This window comes from Zingiber officinale, chromosome 4A (assembly GCF_018446385.1).
Source record: "Zingiber officinale cultivar Zhangliang chromosome 4A, Zo_v1.1, whole genome shotgun sequence".
NCBI classification, from domain to species: domain Eukaryota; kingdom Viridiplantae; phylum Streptophyta; class Magnoliopsida; order Zingiberales; family Zingiberaceae; genus Zingiber; species Zingiber officinale.
In genome coordinates this window covers 45105292-45122005 of record NC_055992.1, presented here as the reverse complement: position 1 = coordinate 45122005, position 16714 = coordinate 45105292, and positions in this window count along the sequence as shown.

Here is a 16714-nt window from a genome sequence, read left to right as displayed (position 1 = left end):
GAGTTTTTTTTTTTTTTTTTAACCCAACCCGAATCCGACCCGAACCCGAGTTCAACCCAAAACACCTCAACCCGAACCCGAACCCGACCAATCCGATCAACCCGAACCCGACCCATATAACCCGAAAATCCGATTCAAAACGATTTTTTTGAGTTATTTTCCCTATAATTTTTCACTTTTATCTCAATACTCCATCATTATCATACAAACATGATATTAATATACATTAAAACATCTAAATTTTTAAAATAAAATTTGATTTAACCCCAAAAAAACCCACAAAATCCTATATTTAAGCCAACCCAGGTCAACCCGGGTCAACCCGAACCCAACCCGACCCAACCCGAAATTTTTTTGCTCTCCAACCCTCCAACCCGAACCCGACCCGAACCCGAAAATGTCCAACCCGAACCTGATTTTTTTCGGATCGACTTTGATTGGATCATCGGATCTGATTCATTTTTGACACCCCTAAAATCACTCGCCTTTCTCCTTAAAAAAACTCAACCGAGTGGCACCTAATTGTCCAAATCTAATGAAACGTGTTGCTCAAATATTAGTGCATCCCTAGAAGCCTAGAAAAATAGTTCTCTTTTTTTATCTCCGTATAAATGTCATTTGTGGTCTCGATCCCTACCAGCTTTTCTTATTTCTTTTCTTCTTCAATCTGCACTATTGATCTTACTCGTATATTTGTATGTTTGTTTCTTTTTCGTTTCAATTTGCTTTTATATACTATCTATATTTATGTAGAAGTGATTTTGAACTCATCTAAACCTACAAAAATCTTTTTTTAAAAAAAAAAAAAGTAGCAACTTTGTGCTGGCACAATCGTACCTTAAGTGGTCAAATCTAAGTTGTTCTGATAAGGTTGGTAAAAAAAAATAAGTTAGATTACCTTGTGATTCTATTTACAAGAGGTCTTGCCAAATGAAAAGTTCGAAATATCTTAATTGATAAAAAAAAAAAAAATTGAGTTGAAGAGGTCTTTATAGATGGAGAGATCCAACGAGGATAAAATTGGTTAAACACGTAGAGAAATCCAAGAGGTCTATTAGAAGTCCAAGGAGTTATTGCTTGATTAGACAATTGCAAGTGATGTAGAAGTTCAAAAGGTTAAGGTTGACTAATGCCCGATTTACTTTGAACCGTGGATTAGAAAATGAACAGATTGCAGAGTCGAGATCCTTTATTCCATTCATATAAAAAAAATAACCAACGGATGGATTCGATTGTTTTTTTCTCATTTTTTGTCCCCTCAAACACAGACAGAAGCGTGAAGACGGAAACGAGAGACAGACGAGAAGCAAGAAGTGAGACCATCACCTCCACACCAAAATGAAACCTCAAGATTTCCCTCTTCCCTCCACACCAAAATGGACATCTCACCGGAGGATTCGATGACGCCTTCTCCATATCATCCTCGTTGTCTCTAAGTAGTAAGTTCATGTTGGATATTTTTCTCTAAGAAAACATATGGGTATATAAATCTTTGATGTTGAGATCTAACAGTTGAGCCTGATTAATCATCTTGACGATGAGTCAATAACTCTAATCGGTGGAACTTGGTATGACGATGCGGACCTTGTCTTATTTATACACTCAACATCCCCTTTCGATTATCGAAGTACCCCTTCGAGTAAGAGACATATCTTTCTTAGTATCGTCGTTACCGACCTAATCTTGTCGGTCGTCAAATCATCTCTTCGGATATCGACACAACTCCTTTAGGTAAACTCATTCCTAAGAATAAGAGTATTAAGGTCAAGGTGAAGGTTTGACCTTCTTTCCTTAAGAGGATATTGCCCTACCCAGTTGTTTACAGTTTATTGGCAATCGTCTCCCAAAATATAACAACTTGCGTCTCGAAATAGGATCATTCTAAATTTCGAGCCCTGTCGAACTTTCGAAACCTTAAAACTCTTAAGAGAGGAGAGAAAGAATAGAACTAAAGAGGAGAATTCGCAACTTGAGAATTGAATGATTTAAGTGGAAGGAATGAGATTTGTTTTATAGGGATTGATCCTGTCCGAATGCCGAATCAACGGACGCTGGGCACGTGGCACTCCCCGGCTGCTGACGTGGATCTTCAACTGGTTACACGAACCTCCGGCGAACCTGCACAGAAGTCGGGTCGGGAAGGGGTTCCCGGCGGCGGACCCTCCGACGCTCAAGTCAGGCAAGCAAGTAGTGAAAAAAGTGGCTCCAAAGATGTCTCACGCGTACCTCCGGCGAAGTATGAGGCTCTTTATATAGAGCGGTGAAAGAGCTCCTGCATGTCCACCGAGGCACATACATGTCCGCAGCCCATACCTCGGTATGTGTCTGTCAGAGAGCTTACCTGACGCCATACCGCTACAGTCCAAGTACGTCTTCGATGGGACAACAGAACACCTCGTTGTCAGACTTGGAGTATGGCCTAGCCATAGGACTTGACAGCTGTCATAAGGTGTTCTGGTCCTCCTCTAACGACCACAGGCTGGAGTGTCCGTCCGCCCGGCGGGACGGGGCGTCCGTCCGGCTGGTGGGACGGGTCGTCCGCCCGGCCGGCATTCATCTTACGCGCCGGCCGGATGGAACTCACATCACGTCCAGCCTGCCGTTGGCATCGGTATGCTGGGGATATTTTCGGTAGGGTGCTATGTAGGGACTGATTAGCAGTATGTCACCTTCTCTTAGGCCTTCCGCTCGGCTCTTTGCTACTGTTCAATTGAGCGTCGAAACCCCGACTTCTGTCGGGGCGACTCTTGCCCTCGGTTATTCACTGGTCGGCCGGCCGGGAGGTCGGTCCATCCTTCTCCGGTCGGCCACCTGGCCTTTTGACTCCCGCGTGGCATTGACCCCTCAGAATGGGGGTCCCCTGTTCTCCATAGTCGCATACCAGAGACTAGGAGCGCCGACTGTAGGCGTAGAAGTACTCGCCATTGCCGAAACAGAAGAGATATTGACAGAAAAACTAAAGGAAAATGCCAACAGAATGAAAAAGAAAGCAATACAAGAGGTGGGAAGCTGAAAAGGAAGGCTTATGGGTGCGAGAAAGATCGAGGAAAGGAAGAAGATGGCGAGCGCACCAAACAGGCAGGGAATAAGGATCGCCGGGGCAGAGAGAGCAGCGTGAGGGCGAAGGTCGATGAAATAAGAAGGCGGCGGAGAGAAGTGGCCGCGAGATTTATAACGTTAGCATCGAACGGTCGTGGTCGTCCGATTCAGGTCGCGAAGAACGAGGTCATCATCCAGCCGTTCATTTCAAACGGCGGCTGTCCCATCGGAGGTGACGCCACCGCCATACCCTGACAAAATAAAGATTGCCACGTGTCAGCAGAATATAGGTCGCGTTTAATAATCGCCCCTTACTGTGCGCAGCACACGTGATGGGCAGTAGGGGAGAGGATGGAGCATGGATTCCAAGGGAATACAAGGCATGAGCAAGATACCGCCGAACGGATGAGCATTCATGAGCCTGGCCGAGCGGACTAATATATCGGTCGTTACTCAGTCAGATCGGCAGTCCAGTCAGTCGGACTTCGCCTCCTTCGACTAGACTTGAGGAGGAGGCAAGTGATCCGGCAGTTAGAACAGGGGACCCCCATTCTGAGGGGTCAATGCCACGCGGGAGTCAAAAGGCCAGGTGGCCGACTGGAGAAGGATGGGCCGACCTCCCGGCCGGCCGACCGGTGAATAACCGAGGGCAAGAGTCGCCCCGACAGAAGTCGGGGTTCCGACGCTCAATTGAACAGTAGCAAAGAGCCGAGCGGAAGGCCTAAGAGAAGGTGACATACTGCTAATCAGTCCCTACATAGCACCCTACCGAAAATATCCCCAGTATACCGATGCCAACGGCAGGCCGGACGTGATGTGAGTTCCGTCCGGCCGGCGCGTAAGATGAATGTCGGCCGGACGGACGACCCGTCCCACCAGCCGGACGGACGCTCCAGCCTGTGGTCGTTAGAGGAGGACCAGAACACCTTATGACAGCTGTCAAGTCCTATGGCTAGGCCATACTCCAAGTCTGACAACGAGGTGTTCTGTTGTCTCATCGAAGACGTATTTGGACTGTAGCGGTATGGCGTCAGGTAAGCTCTCTACCAGACACATACCGAGGTATGGGCTGCGGACATGTATGCGCCTCGGTGGACGTGCAGGAGCTCTTTCACCGCTCTATATAAAGAGCCTCATACTTCGCCGGAGGTACGCGTGAGACATCTTTGGAGCCACTTTTTTCACTACTTGCTTGCCTGACTTGAGCGTCGGAGGGTCGCCGCCGGGAACCCCTTCCCGGCCCGACTTCTGTGCAGGTTCGCCGGAGGTTCGTGCAACCAGTTGAAGATCCACGTCAGCAGCCGGGGAGTGCCACGTGCCCAGCGTCCGTTGATTCGGCATTCGGACAGGATCAGGGATGAAGGGTTACTCTTAAGGGGTGAATTTCTTCTAAGAGGTGAAAGAATATGAGATGTGTCTTTTCCCTTAAACCTTTTCACTTAAACTTTTTCATTAATTTAATTGATTAATATAATTAACTATTTACTTAATCTATCATAAATATTAATTAATTAATTAATTAATATCATAATGATTATTCTTTTAATCCATTAATAAATTAATCAATAAAATTAATTATAATTTCATATCCCTGAATAGTTCCATGTACTCAAGTTACCGTTCATTCATGAATCCAACTTGTATGCGAATCAAATTTCCGTCTGATCATACCGGAGCAACCCTTCATTAATTATTAATTTCTTATTCACTCGAGAAATTGGTTTACGACGGTTTACTCGCGAAATAGTCGTCTTATCCCTAATAGTCACCAAACTAATTTTCCAATAATCCCCCACATGAATGGAAATTATGGATAAGTTTCAAATATCAAACAAGAGTTTCATCATAAGAATATTACATCAGGAAAGGTAGTTTGTTGCTTAGGTAATATCTTGCATTCTCTCCCTCAATCACCATGAATGATCTTGCTTAGTTGATTTTTTTCAACCACATTTCTAGTGTTTATAAAATATTTCAAGGGCCTCAATCTTACTTAAAAGAAAGTCTCCATAATTCCAATCTTCTGATTTCACCAGTTAAAATTGCAGTCGTCTGATCAGGATGATGATCATGATTACACTTATTGTCAAAAAAGTGCTCAATCTAGTATGCAACACTTTGTCTTCTAATTTCACTGAGCTAGAGCTATGTGTAGGATCGTAAAGCGTTAGAGGGGGTGAATAGTGCTCATGGCTTTCACTTTCGTTTTGAATAAGCACGTAATGGAATAATAAAAATCAAATCGTAAACTCCAAGGATTTACTTGGTTAGAAGCCTGTAGCGACTCATACTCCAAGGCCCGCACGTAAAAGTGTTTTCGGTGGACAATCACTATAAATTCACAGAATTACAAGTACAATGATTAAATGTAGTAATGGAAATTATACTGATAACTAAGAACAGAGAATTTAAAGCTTCCGATCATCGGAGTCAAGTTACGACTTGTTGGATCATCTTGTTAGTAGCACACAGAAGAAGATTGCAAGTTTTTAAGCTGTTTTGAGTTAGTTGATTAAAATATTATATCATCCACATAGACTTGAGTTATAAACTCATCTTGATTACTGACTTTTGCAAAAAGGGTTGGGTCTATTTGACCTTGTTTGAAGCTTTTTGAGATTAAGTATGTGGTTAGCCTTTTATACCAAGCTCTAGGGGCCTGTTTTAGGTCATACAAGATTTTCTTTAATTTAAACACATGATTAGGGTTTTTTAAGTCTTCAAACTCAGGGGATTGACCTACATACACCTCTTCTTTAATTAGTCCATTTAGAAAGACTGACTTAACATCCATTTGATATAATTTGAATCGCTTATGGGTTGCATAACTTAGTAACATTCTAATTGATTCGAGTCTAGAAATTGGTGCATAGGTTTCATCATAGTCAAGTCCCTTAACTTGGTTGAATCCTTTTGCAACTAATCTGGCCTTGATTCGAGTCTAGGGCCCTTCGGTCATACAATCTAGGACATCCCCCCTACAGGGTGAACAATCAATCCACATCTATATGTTTAAACCATTCACATATTTCATCAAACACATAGAAGACACAACATACATAGAACATGACATAAGTACTTCATTGAATAAGGAAATATCTAAATACATAGTTCACATATCACATCACATCATAGTTACTTCCTATATCCTAAATCTAAGAATGTAAAATACCAAAAAAAAATGGCGAATAAAGATAAGAGAATTTTCTGGAATTTTAGAAAATTTTCCGGGAATTTTTCGGAGCTCGTATGGACGAGTTTACGGGGATGAAAATGGGACCCCGGGAAAGCCTGTTTAGACTACCCATTTAAGTGAGGAAAAGTTATTTTTCTTTTCCTTTTTCTTTTTATTCATTTCCTTACTCTCCCCGCCGAACCCGTGCGTGCCATTTCTCTTCTCCTCCGCTGAATTCACCCGTGCCCTAACCTCCTAGCGCCGGCGGTTACCTCTTCTTCTCCGATTGAATGCCGGCCAAGCTTCTTCTTCCCCTCTCTTTTCTGAGCTGTGTCGCCCGATTCTGTCTCCTCCTGTGCTGCAGACGTTTCTTCTCGCCGGCACTTGAGCGCCGCCCTTTTTCCCTTCTCGGATCTGTGCGCCGACGCCGCCTTCCTTTTCCCTCTTGTCTCTACCCGACAACACCACCCGACCCCTGCAGCCAGGTGATCATCCCGCGGCTTCCTCTGCCCTAGCGCCGGCAGACAACCGCCGCCCTGCGCCGCTGCCAACTCTTGACCCGAGCAGTGCTATCGGCTGTGCCTTAGATCGCTGGAAACCAAAAGCTTGCGTTGGTTGGTCTTCGATTTGGAGTAGCAACCCAAGCATTGGTGTCCCCTTCCGTGCCCTAATTCCACTGTTGGGTCTACTTCAGCCACGCTGTGCCCTAGCTTTTGCCAGGCAGCCACTACCTTGCCGTCATGTTGGAGATCAGTAAGTGAAGAATTTTCCCTACTGTGGATTAGAAATCACGACTGTGAGGAAGAGTTTCTAGCCAAGTATTATGTGTTGTGGGGAAAACTTTAGCAAGGAGGTCTTGCTGTGGTATACCTTGTTTACAGTAGCAATTAGTTCACCTTGTTCGGTGATCAACAGCAGTTGAGCTTGAGGTATGATGTAGTGATCTTGATACATTTTATAATTTATGTGGTCTATGAATTAGCATCTTTGCTTATTTCTTGATCTTATGGTTGATTTTTTTTACCAGAAGGGGAGAATCCAGCAAGGTGGTTTCGCGTTGAGGTGTTCTTGTCCAGCATACCATTGCAGCTCTTTAATATTGGATCAACAACAATTCATCTGTTGAGGTGAGTTTTTGTACTGAGGATTAGGGTTGCAACAAATCTTTTGCTGTCTGATTGGAGTTTAGTTACAGATTTAGATTCATTAGTAATCATTTACTTGAGGAATTGTTAAGGTGGATTAAATCAAGAGAAAATGATTATCAAGTGTTGGATGGATTTTGGAAGAAAAGGATGAGATTGTTAGATTGGATTTATTAAGATTTTGGCTTGCATTGTCCGATTTACGATAAACCTAAGTGATTGATTGTATATTTATTTCAGGGTTCTGATTTGAGACAAGAGCTTTGATTAGAGGACATACGATCTATATTGGAGGCGGATACCTCTTGACTTATCTTTTATGATATTGTCATTTGGATATGCATAGTGTTTTATAACTACAAGAAATGAACATGTTTGCCTTTGGTATGTCACTGTTTGATATCCATAGTATGTTAGATTTGTCGCCTGTGATGTATCCGTGCTTATATCTCGTGATTTGTTGCCATGAGTATCTTATTGCCATGAGTATCTTAGTTTCTAGAGTGACATACCATGCTTTACTGAGGTTAGGACTAGGTTCTAGATTTTATTTCAGCATGTGTATCTAGATTATCTGATACCTAGGTTTTTATACCATACCTGACTTGTGTACCTCTATATTGTATATCATATCTGATTTATGTACCTAGACCCTTTTTCTTTGATCTGTGCATATTGTTGGTACATATGTCATGGAGGGGGATATGTTTAGGATATATGTTGTTATACCATAGAGGACCAGTATACCCTGGATTCATGAATTTGACTTACTGATATTGTGGTACCCATATTATATATACATGGATTTTTTTTCTATGATGATCAGGATATTGTCATGCATCATGATTGCATGCTGTGCGATAGTTGACTCCATTATTGTTGAGCACATCGCCAGTTACATGGATCTGCACACACCACCACTCATGGGTTAGTGGTCGATTCAGGCAGTGTGTGTTGCAGCAGGGACTTTGTTTGGCTACGTTGGTCCGCTCATGGGTAGTGTGACACAACGTGTTAGCCGGCAGGGATTCCTCCCCGTCATCGTGTACCGGGAGTTGAGAGCATTGCGCTCCCCCATTTATGATTTGGGGTAGGAGGATAGGTGTACTCCGACAGCATCCCGTCCACTCGGTCACTCATCAGGAGCAGTGACGACAGAGTGCACGGTTGTCACAGCCCTACCCACTCGGTCTCGCCATTTGTGTGTGAGATGACTGACTGGCGTCAGGGGTGACCAGGACGCATCATTGACATCATATGCATTGATGCATTTATTTCTTGTGATTGTGTTTGCTGCATTTGGTTGGATGCATATGTTTGACATGCATACAGGATTTAGGGCACTTTCGGTTTGACGACCCTTTTGTCTGGATAGGAGTTCCTGGTGAGTACAGCTTCCTCGGTTATCTTTCAGTTTTGCATCTTTCATATATATGTGATTAGGAAGCTGTATTCCATGTTTATTGCTGTTAGATATATCTTACTAGGCATGTCTATTGGTATTCGCTGAGTCGTTGAACTCACCCCCGTGGACACTATTTTTTTTCAGGTACCAGGTTATTTGTGGTGTCGCTTGGAGTATCCTGTCTGCTGGTCCCCACGTCACCTCAGAAGATCGGTCTCCGCATTTTGTTTACTTTTATTTTGGTATATGAACTTGTGTATTTAGCTTGTGTTTCGGTTTTGTTTCTGGAGTGTATTTTGTATTGGTTAATGGTTGTGTAAGCCTAGCCGGCTAGCAGTCAGTGTCTGGGTTTGTATTTGGTTTTCTGTTATTTTTCGTTGTGCTTTGGTTTTTGTACAGTCGAGTGGGCTGCTACATATATAACTGTGTGGTTGTTTACTTATTTGTTTGTTAGTATTTCCTGCCGTGTTGGCCGAGGTATATGTGGCCCTGAGGGCTTTGTATAAATGCTTCAGATTGTCACCCGTACAGGGGATGTGCTGTCGAAATTTCTTCGGACAGGATCTTTCTCGGGGCGTGACAATTTAGTGGTATTAGAGCAGGTATACGATACTTGCTATATGTTGTGGATTTTCGAGATTTATCTGATACCAATTTATTTGGTATCAGAGCTCGGTTTACGAGTCTTATTTTTCGTGTTTCGGATTTCGTGTTTTGGTCTTCTCGATGTGACTTTTCGAATTTGGGACCTGGCAGCAGCAGGACATCTCCAAGCTATAGGAGGTATGTTGGTATATACTGTTATCCTACCTTTCTGTTAGTATATGCCCTATATTAGCATTCTTTATTAGTATTGTCTGGTTGTTGTAGCACATATTATATGTGATGGGATAGCCACTGATCTTGATCGACCTTAATAGAGAATAAGGAATATAGTCTCTGCTGATTTTTCATGTCATACCATTAGTAGTATTAGCTTCTGTTACTACTAATTGGTTAGGAGATGGAGGCACATACCAGTCTTTGTTATTATTAGTGTGTAGTAGATAGTACCTTCATATTCATGTTGACTAGTCAGTAGAATACCGATATACTTTAGTTAGTTTTCGTCGATAGATGATTATTGTACTCTGGTTAGATCAGCCAATAGAAAACTGATTTACACATATTGACTTGGGGTAGTCATGGGTTGATTTACCTTAGACGCTTGTAGAGGCTTTATTTGTTCTTGATTAGTTAGTTGCTGACCGATTAGTTTTGTTGATCCGATCAGTAGGAGATTGACCTACTTTACTTTTAGATGTTTGAATCTTGGGTTATTCGTGCTTAGTTGGATATCTTGAGCACATTGAGTACCTAGCTTATACTGACGTGGGAAAGGACTGAATTAGCCATATACTATTGTCGGATTGGTCAGTCGATAGAGGATCGATGTATCTTATTCCATGGGTACTTTAATTTTAGACTGTATGTACCTAATTGGATAACTTAGAAGGTGACATAGGATTTTGTGTGGTAGATTGGATTAAATATGCTGATTTTGCATATCTATGTAGTGTGTACATATGATTATTACCGGGATGTAGGAGCGTTTTGATGGACGGTCTAATTGCATGTAGTGGGTGCATAATTTTCTAGATATGATTGTTGTGGGTTCTAGTAGATTATACCCGAGTGATCTAAGTGTTTTATTGGAGATATCTTATCGATTTAATCTGAATTGTGATATGTGCAGATGTGTTTGGTGTGATATCTGAGGTATCTTGTTGTTTATGTTTGATATGTGAGTGCACCTGGGTTTAGTATGCTTTATGGGAAGTTGATGTTGATTATACTCTTGGCATAGGTGTATATATGTCATGTGAGTGTTGTTTGAGGTGTATTGATGATTATACCTATGATGATGTATGCACATGGGTTCGGTTTGTAATATTGGAGGTATCACATTGGTTTATTTACCTGTGTTGTGAGTATTTTTGGTGTGTATTAATTGGAGGATTATGGCGATCATACATATGTTGTGTGTGCACGTGTGTCAGATGTATGGTATTAAATGTCTACATTATGATATTGGTTGTTTTACCTGTAAATTAATTCTCCCATTAGTGGGTGACCGACCCACTAGGAGGATGATAGAGTTGACTATGGATTTGATTTGTTTACTGGGTGGTTATACCCTAGGCTACCCACAGTGATATGTGGTAGAGAGATCTCGTGCGGTCTCTAGCTAGATAGTTAGGTGCTTTGGGCACTTATGTATTGTTGTGGTAGAGCGTAGCTCCCACATGTTATGGATCGTTTGTGGTAGAGCGTAGCTCCCACATATTCTGGATTGTTGTGGTAGAGCGTAGCTCCCACATATTTAGGGATTGTTCTGTGGTGGAGCGTTGCTCCCACATATTGCGGATTGCTTGTAGTGGAGCATTGCTCCCATATTTATTGTAGATATATGTTACGAATTATTTGTAGTGGAGTGTTACTCCTACATATTGAGGATTTCTTGTGGTAGAGCGTTGCTCCCACATATGTGGTATTGTGTGTGATGGAGCGCTGCTCTCACACTGGAGGATCTATTCGTTGGTGATTATATATCGTTGGTGATCAGATCAATTTATTGTTGAGGATCTTATGATTAAGAATGTCTGTGATACGGACATTATGTATTTTGGTTTTATCATTAGGGCTTACAGAGCCTAGATGTTATCATGGACTCGATGATATGGGTATTCCTAGGATGTTTAGATTGATTTCCATTGTCTTTGTTGACGATGTGGTGATCTATTTCGGATCCGAGGTGAGTCACGTGCACCACCTTTGCATAGATCTAGAGATGATTCGACGAGAATATCTATATGTGATTATCAGTAGTGCTGATTTGGATTGTCTTTTGTGATGATGTTTGGGACACACGGTCACCAGTAGGAGTGTACCGTGGTTCCACAGGAGATAGAGGTTGTTACCGTTGGGAACAGCCGAAATCAGTGTAGGAGATCCGCAGTCTTTTGTGACTCGCAGGATATTATAGACCTTTCGTTGAGGGTTTCTTCCGCATAGCTATGCTACTTTCACGCGTGACCATGAAAGGCGTGAAGTTTACTTGGACTGAGGATTGCAAGACCAGCTTCTAGGAGCTGAAGCGGAGACTAGTGTTGGCTTCGATTTTTGGATTTTATCTTCTGGGGAGGACGGATTTGTCCTCTACACCGACGCATCTATTCAGGGTTTGAGCGCTGTTCTATTGCAGCACGATAGAGTAGACTCCTATGCTTCTCGTCGGTTGAAGGAACATGAGAAGAACTACCCTGTACATGATCTGGAGCAAGTCACCATTATTTTTACCATGAAGATTTGGCGACATTATTTATATGACGTTACAGTTGAGATTCTCACTGACCATAAGAGTCTCAAATATCTGTTTTCGTAGAAGGAACTTAATCTCCGACAGAGGAGATGGATAGAGTTCCTGAAGGATTATGATTGTACCATTAGCTATCACCCGAGGAGAGCTAATGTGGTTGCTGATGCACTTAGCAAGAAGTCCAGAGGGACTTTAGCTTGCCACCGAGTGGTGGTCACAGACTTGATTTAGGGATTCTCTGAATTGTGCCTTGAGGAGCGGGGACGGATATAGCAGGGTATTCTGGTTACCATGGTTGCTCAGTCGTCAATCAGGACGAGGATCCGAGAGCCCTAGGCTGTTGATCAGTATTTGCAGTTTATTTGCAGTCAGATAGCTTCCGGGCAGTAGACCGAGTTCACACGAGACGAGGAGGGTATTATATACTTCCGAGGCAGTTTGTACCCCAGTCTTATCTGGTCTTGCAGGAGCTACTTCATGAGACTCATCGCTCTCGATTTGCGATCCATTCAGGTGGAACCGCATGTACCGAGATTTGAGGCGTTCCTATTGGCGGAACAGTGTGAAGGAAGGCATCGCAGATTTTGTAGCAAGATGTCTTGTCTGTTAGAAGGTGAAGGATGAGCACCAGATACCTGCCGGATTGTTTCAGCGGATTTTTATTTCCTGAGTGGAAATAGGAACATATTACTATGGACTTTGTGGTGAGTTTGCCGAGGACATGACGAGACCATGACGCGATTTGGGTAATCTTTGATCAATTACCCAAATCTGCGCACGTTTTAGCTAATTAGAGGACAGATTTCCTGGATCGATTGGTAGATCTGTTTTGCTGGGAGATCATCAGATCACGTGGTGTCCCATTGATTATTATTTCGGATAGAGACCCCGATTCACGTCTCGTTTTTGACATCGTCTGCAGCAGACTTTGGGCACGCAGCTCTGTTTCGGTACAGCTTTCCATCCTCAGACAGATGGATAGTCAAAGCGGACCATTCAGACTTAAGAGGACCTACTGAGGTCATGTGTTATGGATTTCAGAGGCAGTTGGGAGGACTATCTGCCGTTAGTAGAGTTTGCCTACAACAACAGCTTCCATTCGAGTATCCAGATGGCACCGTTTGAGGCGTTGTATGATAGGTCTTGTTGGACATCCACCCTCTGGGATGAGGTTGGAGAGGCCTAGCTGTTGGGACCTTATAAAGCTCAGCAGGACGAAGAGTTGGTCCGTATTATCAGACGAAGGAATGTTAGAGGCTCAGGGTCGCCAGAAGTGTTATGTTGATTGGAGACGCAAACCCTTGGAGTTCTCTATAAGCGACCATATTTTTACTGCGAGTTTCACCCACAAAAGGGGTGAAGAGATTCGGCTTCATCGGTGAGCTGGCTCCGCGATACATTGGACCTTTCCAGATCTCGTAAAGGATTGGAGCAGTAGCTTACGGGTTGGCACTATCGCCATCCTTGGCGGGCGTCCATGATGTATTCCACGTAGCTATACTGAGAAGATATATATCCGACCCGACACATGTGCTGACAGATATCTCAGTTTCTATTCAGCCTGACGTCACTTATGAGAAGGTTCCAGTACGGATTCTGGACCGGAAAGAGCGTCAGTTGCGGAACAAGACAATCTGACTGGTTAAAGTCGGATGATAGCATTATTCGGATGAGGAGGCTACTTGGGAGCTCGAGGAAAATACCATCACCTTTTCACATGAGGTATGTAAGTTATGGTTCCGTTCAACATGTATACTATTTAACTTTTGCAAATACTTGCTGATGGTAGATATCGAAATTTGGGGACCAAATTTTTATTAGTGAGGGAGAATGTAAAATACCAAAAAAAATGGCGAATAAAGATAAGAGAATTTTCTGGAATTTTAGAAAATTTTCCAGGAATTTTTCGGAGCTCGTATGGACGAGTTTATGGGGATGAAAATGGGACCCCGGGAAAGCCTGTTTAGACTACCCATTTAAGTGAGGAAAAGTTATTTTTCTTTTCCTTTTTCTTTTTATTCATTTCCTTACTCTCCCCGCCGAACCCGTGCGTGCCATTTCTCTTCTCCTCCGCTGAATTCACCCGTGCCCTAACCTCCTAGCGCCGGCGGTTACCTCTTCTTCTCAGATTGAATGCCGGCCAAGCTTCTTCTTCCCCTCTCTTTTCCGAGCTGTGTCGCCCGATTCTGTCTCCTCCTGTGCCGCAGACGTTTCTTCTCGCCGGCACTTGAGCGCCGCCCTTTCTCCCTTCTCGGATCTGTGCGCCGACGCCGCCTTCCTTTTCCCTCTTGTCTCTGCCCGACGACGCCACCCGACCCCTGCAGCCAGGTGATCATCCCGCGGCTTCCTCTGCCCTAGCGCCGGCAGACAACCGCCGCCCTGCGCCACTGCCAACTCTTGACCCGAGCAGTGCTATCGGCTGTGCCTTAGATCGCCGGAATCCAGAAGCTTGCGTTGGTTGGTCTTCGATTTGGAGTAGCAACCCAAGCATTGGTGTCCCCTTCCGTGCCCTAATTCCACTGTTGGGTCTACTTCAGCCACGCTGTGCCCTAGCTTTTGCCAGGCAGCCACTACCTTGCGGTCATGTTGGAGATCAGTAAGTGAAGAATTTTCCCTACTGTGGATTAGAAATCACGGCTGTGAGGAAGAGTTTCTAGCCAAGTATTATGTGTTGTGGGGAAAACTTTAGCAAGGAGGTCTTGCTGTGGTATACCTTGTTTACAGTAGCAATTAGTTCACCTTGTTCGGTGATCAACAGCAATTGAGCTTGAGGTACGATGTAGTGATCTTGATACATTTTATAATTTATGTGGTCTATGAATTAGCATCTTTGCTTATTTCTTGATCTTATGGTTGATTTTTTTTACCAGAAGGGGAGAATCCAGCAAGGTGGTTTCGCGTTGAGGTGTTCTTGTCCAGCATACCGTTGCAGCTCTTTAATTTTGGATCAACAACAATTCATCTGTTGAGGTGAGTTTTTGTACTGAGGATTAGGGTTGCAGCAAATCTTTTGCTGTTTGATTGGAGTTTAGTTACAGATTTAAATTCATTAGTAATCATTTACTTGAGGAATTGTTAAGGTGGATTAAATCAACAGAAAATGATTATCAAGTGTTGGATGGATTTTGGAAGAAAAGGATGAGATTGTTAGATTGGATTTATTAAGATTTTGGCTTGCATTGTCCGATCTACGATAAACTAAGTGATTGATTGTATATTTATTTCAAGGTTCTGATTTGAGACAAGAGCTTTGATTAGAGGACATACGATCTATATTGGAGGCGGGTACCTCTTGACTTATCTTTTATGATATTGTCATTTGGATATGCATAATGTTTTATAACTACAAGAAATGAACATGTTTGCCTTTGGTATGTCACTGTTTGATATACATAGCATGTTAGATTTGTCGCCTGTGATGTATCCGTGCTTATATCTCGTGATTTGTTGCCATGAGTATCTTATTGCCATGAGTATCTTAGTTTCTAGAGTGACATACCATGCTTTGCTGAGGTTAGGACTAGGTTCTGGATTTTATTTCGGCATGTGTATCTAGATTATCTGATACCTAGGTTTTTATACCATACCTGACTTGTGTACCTCTATATTGTATATCATATCTGATTTGTGTACCTAGACCCTTTTTCTTTGATCTGTGCATATTGTTGGTACATATGTCATGGAGGGGGATATGTTTAGGATATATGTTGTTATACCATAGAGGACCAGTATACCCTGGATTCATGAATTTGACTTACTGATATTGTGGTACCCATATTATATATACATGGATTTTTTTTCTATGATGATCAGGATATTGTCATGCATCATGATTGCATGCTGTGCGATAGTTGACTCCATTATTGTTGAGCACATCGCCAGTTACATGGATCTGCACACACCACCACTCATGGGTTAGTGGTCGATTCAGGCAATGTGTGTTGCAGCAGGGACTTTGTTTGGCTACGTTGGTCCGCTCATGGGTAGTGTGACACAACGTGTTAGCCGGCAGGGATTCCTCCCCGTCATCGTGTACCGGGAGTTGAGAGCATTGCGCTCCCCCATTTATGATTTGGGGTAGGAGGATAGGTGTACTCCGACAGCATCCCGTCCACTCGGTCACTCATCAGGAGCAGTGACGACAGAGTGCACGGTTGTCACAGCCCTACCCACTCGGTCTCGCCATTTGTGTGTGAGATGACTGACTGGCGTCAGGGGTGACCAGGACGCATCATTGACATCATATGCATTGATGCATTTATTTCTTGTGATTGTGTTTGTTGCATTTGGTTGGATGCATATGTTTGACATGCATACAGGATTTAGGGCACTTTCGGTTTGACGACCCTTTTGTCTGGATAGGAGTTCCTGGTGAGTACAGCTTCCTCGGTTATCTTTCAGTTTTGCATCTTTCATATATATGTGATTAGGAAGCTGTATTCCATGTTTATTGCTGTTAGATATATCTTACTAGGCATGTCTATTGGTATTCGCTGAGTCGTTGAACTCACCCCCGTGGACACTATTTTTTTTCAGGTACCAGGTTATTTGTGGTGTCGCTTGGAGTATCCTGTCTGCTGGTCCCCACGTCA